We start from the raw sequence: 7,237 nt of genomic DNA, 5'->3' as shown, positions 1-7,237 counted from the left end.
GTTCATCCCGTTGAATAGCAGTTCCATGTTCGGAAGTTTCAGGCGGATCGCTAGCGATCACGAGGTTTTCTACACCAGTTGGAACAGATGCGGCCGGATCAGACATAGTAATTTCATTTCCTTGGACAGCCCAACTACGTTCAGGTAACGATGACGTCTTTGACCTCGTGATGTAAGGATGGTCGGCCATCGAGCGTCAACACGAATCAACTCTCTTTTTCGGGAATAAGATAAAATAGACATACAGTATAAACGATGTTAATCTCATGAACATATCTAGGTAAAGTCATGGTCACGTAAAGTCGAGTAAGGCATGTAGCGAATAATTTATCAAGTAGAGTCAAATAAGTTATCAAACAAATGTAAACGATTATATCAAAACAACTAGCACGTCCTAATATGCATGTGACCTCTTTGCGCCAGAGGTGGGCCTAACGTTGTTTAAAGGATAAAATGTGCCATAATATGTCATCCCGTTGCTTTGATTATTTAAACAAATTCTATTTCCCCAACAATAAAGTACAAAAATAATGTAACGTTTATTACATGTCAAATGAATACAACATTAAGTGTTTCCTAATCTAAATGAAGTGAATACAATTTCCTATGTCTAAATCTCAGCCCCGTTTTTGTGATGTCATTGATCTTCGTCATTCATTGTACTCCAATGCAAATCCATACCTGTCATAGAAACGTTAATCATCCTTCCCTCCTAAAGTTTAATTAATTAAAGCAAATAGTCAATATTTAGGCACAGTTATCCTTCAAACATGCACATAAAGTATGATTGGTGTCACTTGGAGTTGTGAACCCGCTTGGACGTTTGGGTAAAGTCATCTAATGGATTTAATGCACCAAGGGTATTAAACCTCCTAGGTCATGAAATGTATGCTCTTAATAAAGGGTGTTGGTTTAGCTCTATCTTAGGCTGACTAAGAGTTGGCTTCCTATGACACAAGGTTCTCCCAAGCGGACAACTTGAGAGTGGAAAGTCCGTGGCCGTCGACTGCACCGCTGATCGACTAAATCCACAAGATCAATCCAACTAAAGGGGTAATTTAGTAGTGAACGGGCGCGAACCGCGAAGCCGTTTTAAGTGTGTGAATATGTGTGAGTTTTCCAGAAGTGGAGGAAATATGAACGGAATGACAGTTTATCAAAGCAGTAACACATAAACAGTTTATATCAAACAAACAGTTTATATCAAGCAAACAATTAATAGCATGTAAAAACAGTTAACAAACAAATAAAGTAATCAAAATAAGCACACAAAACCTATTTAAACTAAGTCCGTTATGGTTAGAACCTAAGTGATTCCCCAGCGGAGTCGCCAAGCTGTCACACCCATTTTTAACCCCGGAGAGTTAAAGTAGAAGTATGACGTATTGGAGATTCCTATTTTTTGTGTTTGTTGTTAAAGGAGTCGCCACCTAATTATTTATGGTGAATTAGGACACCTAAAGTTTATTAAAGTCATTTTCTAAAGTTAGCTCTGTTTAAGGTCTGCGAAACTTAAGATTCTAGGTAAGGGTTCAATTAGTGTAAAGGGAAGGTATTAGGCATCCTTTAAGACCCATTAACAATGGTTAACCGACCGGACTTTGATTAGTTAGGCTAAGTGTAAATATAGTATTATAAAAAATAAAAATAAAATTAAAAAAAAGTAGCTTTGTAAGTATGACTAGAGTTATAGATAGACATGTAAGAATGCTATTTAAAATAGGACTTGTAAATGTTGTTAAAATTTTAAACGAAAGTATAATACTTGTGAAAAGGCAATAGTTGCATAAAAGAGTTTTAGTCAAAAATAAACTAAAAGAAAGCGGAACATGTAATGTTTATATGTGGAGGAAATGACTAAAATTTAAAAGAATTATTTAATAAAGTTTTAAAGGTTATCTTAGACAAATATGTATTTCAAGTGTTGGAAGGAATTAAAGTGGAAAGTTATCCGTTGAAACTAATTTATCTTTTTATTTCTTAGAATAAGCTAAGTTAGTGTAAAACTTCTAAAATAGTAAGTATAATTTAGTTTCCTTAATCAAAAAATATATAGTCGTGATACTTTGAAAATCAATTATTCTAAAAGATGAATATTATGGATAATAAATAATTTCGACATAAACTAATGAAGCTAATTGTCAGTTTTCTCTTTGAATTAACTACCCATTATTAAACTAAACTTCACTAATTTGCTAAAGTTCATCTAAATTAACAAACAAATGCTAGTCGTACAACACAAATTAAATACACAAAAATAGAATAGAAGAGCAAAGAAATTAAATGGGCTCAGTATATTTTTAGGATTGCCGCGACTAAGCTACTGTTTGGCTCAATCCTTTTGGACGGCTGCTATTCGCTGCCAATGTGATGGGCTTTGGCCCAAAATTCTCTTTTTTTTTTTAGAGTGGGTTGACTCGAGAGGAGGTAACATAATTGTTTGATCTTGCAGCAAAGTTGAGTCTCATTCGAGACTCCTCGCAATCCCCGATGTCATGCAAAAGAAAGGAGAAGAAATTAGTGCGATGGTATAATTCTTATAATATACAAAATCATCATATATGGGAAACTTAAGAGATGATTAACATATGCCAAGACATATTCAGCTTAAATATAAGAACTTGCAACCGGAACTAAATGACATGTGAAGAAATGGGCGGATAAGCAATACACAACGACCACTAGCGTAATTCCAAACGTAGCAATTAGCACAGCTATAAGTAGCGGTACGAGGTAATAGTAGACGGAACGGCAACCGCGAAACATCAATCTTTCCTCAAAAAAAAACAAAAACAAAGAGTCGGTTCAACAAAGTATAGCAAACATCTGCTGCAGCTTCGCAGCAGCCAAATTAATTTAAGATTAGTATTTCAACCGATGATACAATAACTCAGCTCAGAATGAGAACTGAAGTTTAACTCAAGTTGTGATAGGAACTCAGTCTAAAATGGGCAGTATCTCATGACTCAAAGGTACAAAACAGAATGGCTGGAATCACCATAACTCATGATTGCAATTAAAGCGAAAATGGCTAAAGTGTGATACTTCACAGATTACAAACAAAATCAGCTATTAAACAAAGCCACGACTTCATAATTCTTCAAACTATGCATACTAAGCAGGTACTGTAAGTTGATCTCTAGCAGATTATCATACGCACGTTCTTCAATCGGCTTGCCAATTCCAACTATGGCGTAATAAACACAGTAAGCTATTAAACGAATATAAATGCCAACCTAGATTTAAGCCTTTGTGGGGTGGTAAACTAAGTAAACAACTAGGGCGTGAACTTTGATAGGCTTCTAAATGTAACAAAAACTTACCAACCTTCATCGCAGTTACACAGAGATGAACACATTTCTTTGATAACAACCACATCATTTATGCTACAGTTAATTCAAAGTATTAAATCGCAATACTGTTCTGAATTCTTCTGATCGAGGTAGACTCAACATATGCATATTCTCATCTCAATCGTCTAAACATAAATAAGACCTTATCTTAAGTAATCTGCAAACAGGCACTAGACTAGTAATTTTATAACTGTAGCTCCAGAGGAAAACATCCCTTAGGTTTAAAATGGCAAACCATCGTTAAAAGAAAAATGAAGACCAAGCTGAAACCTAAATCATGGTTCCTATTATACATTTATACTCAAGATAGCTTCAACAGATTATTAACAATCCCAGCAGACACGTTAACTATTTTATCATCAACTCTATTCTCTTATTGTACTCAAATAGAAACAAACACCATAATCTGATAAACTGTTGCTCAGTAAGTATGAGGGGAAAAAGAAAAACTCTGCAGTCTCATTTCGGATTAGACAAGTACTAGAACCAGTGCATTATATGCATGTGACAACCACTCATAAAAGTCCAGCATACACTCAACAATATTCAGGAGAGCATTCTTCAGGTTAGCAACAAAAATAAAGGTGAGATTGAACGTATATCTAACTAATAGGCAGACTTAGACACTACCAATTAACACAACTACTAAATCCTGTAGATCGTTCATCAAGCATAAATCAAATGAATTGTCATGTAATAGTCCTTAGAGTGTCAACTAAAGTATGGAAATCCACATCCAAGCTAATTTGTATTTGGGAGAAAAAGGGATTCTGAAACTTGACATGTTTTAAACATTTTAGGAAAAACAGAACAAATCTCTTATAGGCCTTAATCTCAGCTTAGCTTATGATTTTAAACCACATCAGAAATATGTGAAGGAATGCAATTCAAAATAATTCCAAACAGGCCCATATCATGCCATTTAAAACCTTAGAGGAACATAACCTATTCTCATGCCTATGCAAGACTTAACAACTTTTGCCAAATTAAGGAATCACCACAGAAAGGCAAACAGAATAGCAGTCTGAGTATAGTTCATAATGCCACACAAGTAAGAGATATGTCACTAAGTCAAGTTCTGTCATTCATTTGTTTGAAAAGACAAATAGGCAAACATTCAAAATCTGATCCAAAATTAATTATCTCAAATAACAATTAGAATTCTAACCTTAATATAAACAATCCCAACATAGAAGTTAGACAGAGATTTGCGATGAAAAAAGCTATTAAATAGTTATAAAGATATAGAAATCAGGCTCACTCTACCACTGAACAGAGGATAAAACCAGTAGCCATCAAACTGAAAAGAGTAACGCAAAGCTAAGTTCATATAGTGAAATGGATACAGAACGAACTCTGGGAAACATGCAGCAAACAAACAGACTAAACTTGATCAAAGCACATGAAAGGAGACTACTGTCTATTCTAAATTCGAAATCGCACTCGCATTCCCAATTCTGCAAGTTTTACTTTACTCGTTTAACATGTAGGCCTTATGTGTTACTACCTATTTTAATCATATACGCGATATACCTAAGATATATACACCATGATGTGTATATCAGATGTATATCGAATGCATACCTTCCCCTTTACCCTGATGCCCATCGTATATCTTATGTATATTCGGCTTTGAACAGGTCCTAACTCCTGAGAATTCAGTCTAAGCATCCAAAACTACGATGTACATTTTTAAATTCGTTTCAGCAATCGACATCCTATCCTAACAGCATCCAAACATCAAACCAACAACACGATGACAGGGAAACTACATAATTAATGAACTAGAGTAAAAACTAGAGACTAAAAATAAGAAACGTATCGAGATTTACCTTTTTTGTGTGCAGTGAACTGAGTTGTCGATGGCCTCGAATCTACTCTCGTTATGAACCGATTCGAACTCGATTAAAGTAACTAAAATTCCAAAATAAAAATGGTGTAAATTGTTGGCTGTTTCTTTACCGATTAAAACTCCCCCTTTTAACAGAACAATTCCCCGAATTTATAGGGCTTCGTTTGGTTTAAGAAAGAGAGGAGCGTATGATAGAGAGACGAAGGAGCGGCAGATAACGTGGGGAGCAGGGAGTGTGAAGGTGGCAGAGGCGTGGTGGAAGTGTCAGGAAGGAGGTGAACGTGATGCGTGGGGGGACAAGGGGAAGTGGAAGTGCAGAGGGAGAACGTGAGAGAGACGGGTGAGCGGCGGGTGAAGAGGAAGGGGAAAGAATGGGGGAATGAAGAAGAAGTGAGGGGTTAGGTCTAGGAGTTGAAGTGTAGGGGTTGGGCCGGGTAGATGTATTGGACCGGGTAGGGATAATGGGTATGGGCTGGACGTTGTGGGCTATGAATTGGGCTGAAAATGTGGGTCGAAAATTTGGGTTGGGTATAAAAGATGTGGGTTGTTTATTTGGGTAAGGAAACAATATTGTATTTGCATTTTGGGCCATTAATTTGGCTGAAAATTGTTGATCCTTTCTCCGCTATTTAATTATTTCCGGGCTTTTAATTTAGTAAATAGTACAATATTTATTATGTGAAGATAAATAGTAATTAGTATATAGAAAGTAAGGATTTTACAAAGTGTTGTCTTGTAATTAATTTAACGAATCCGAACCCGAAACGAAAACGATGACTAGTTGTTCAAAATTTATGATAAAGTAATGCTCATAATGTCAAAAATATAAGTAGTGATATTAATAGTAGTAGCAATAAAAATATTGTGAAAATAGAATATTTAGCTCGTCAATAAATTTAGAAACCCGAGTAAATTAAATAAAGGAGGGACAAAATTGGATGTAAGAATCTTCGGGCGAAGAAGTTGACGTAGTAGCCAATTTTGTTTGGACCGACGAATATGAATTTGTAAGAAAGTACGGTTTAGGAAAATTGATGGAAAATATGATGAGGTCCGAAGGAATTATGGAAAATTATGGCTGAATCTTAGTTTTAAGTTGCCTACATATCTAGGGTTGCACTAAGGCCATGTCTAGTTCGAAAGTTTTTGTGGATTCATAATCTAGCGGGGGGGTTGTAGACAGGTGACGAGAACGTTCAAGAATAGAACATATGCTTATAGCCTCCTAATTATAAATATGGCGCGCAACACACTTTTAAGTAGGACTCTACTAGACACGATGTGAATTCTTCAAAGATGCCCCAGTGTTGAGTTATGGAGACACTGGGGATGTAGAAAGGAATATGAGATTATGAAAAGAGTAGATTTAGCGGAGGATGTGAAAGGAGAATTTATCCTACGTATCACATGTTGGTGGACATAGGAGGAATTGAGTTCGAGAGTAGATCCGTGACCTTTGCTTGTGAGTTTGGTAATCCTCTTCAGCAAATTTGCCCCAGTTCACTGCGTAAGATAAAGTTCCACGTTGTGTTGCGTCTCTGCAGGATGTATTTTCTGCCAAAACTGAAATTCACGTCAAAATTAGTAATAAAGCCGAAAGTGTAAAATTATAAAGAGTGTAAAATGATAGTAAATATGAGTGTAGGAATGAAGATGAAGCCGTGTGGCCAATGCTGTCTCTGGTTGTCAGTAGGGACTTGAATGAATGTGTGATGTGTATGCCGAGGATGTGATAAGGTCTCTAGTTGCAGTTGAAGATGATAGTGATAAGGCCTCCGGTTGTCTTCCAGAACTTGTTGATGTCTGCGGATTTCAAGGTAAAATTGTGAAAGTAGGAAACGTAGATGATAAAATAAAGAAATGAAGTAAGGAGTAAAATAAGTGTATAGCCGTTTGGCTTATGCAGGTGAGGCCGTGTGGCCATGCGATGTCTCCGGTTGTCTTCGGGGACTGGATGATATGTCTCCGGTCGTCTTCGGGGATTTGATGATAAATGATGTAGCCGTTTGGCTTATGCGGGTGAGGTTGTGTA

Source organism: Lycium barbarum, chromosome 10 (genome assembly GCF_019175385.1).
Source record: "Lycium barbarum isolate Lr01 chromosome 10, ASM1917538v2, whole genome shotgun sequence".
NCBI classification, from domain to species: Eukaryota; Viridiplantae; Streptophyta; class Magnoliopsida; order Solanales; family Solanaceae; genus Lycium; species Lycium barbarum.
Note: the sequence above shows the minus strand (reverse complement) of the source record.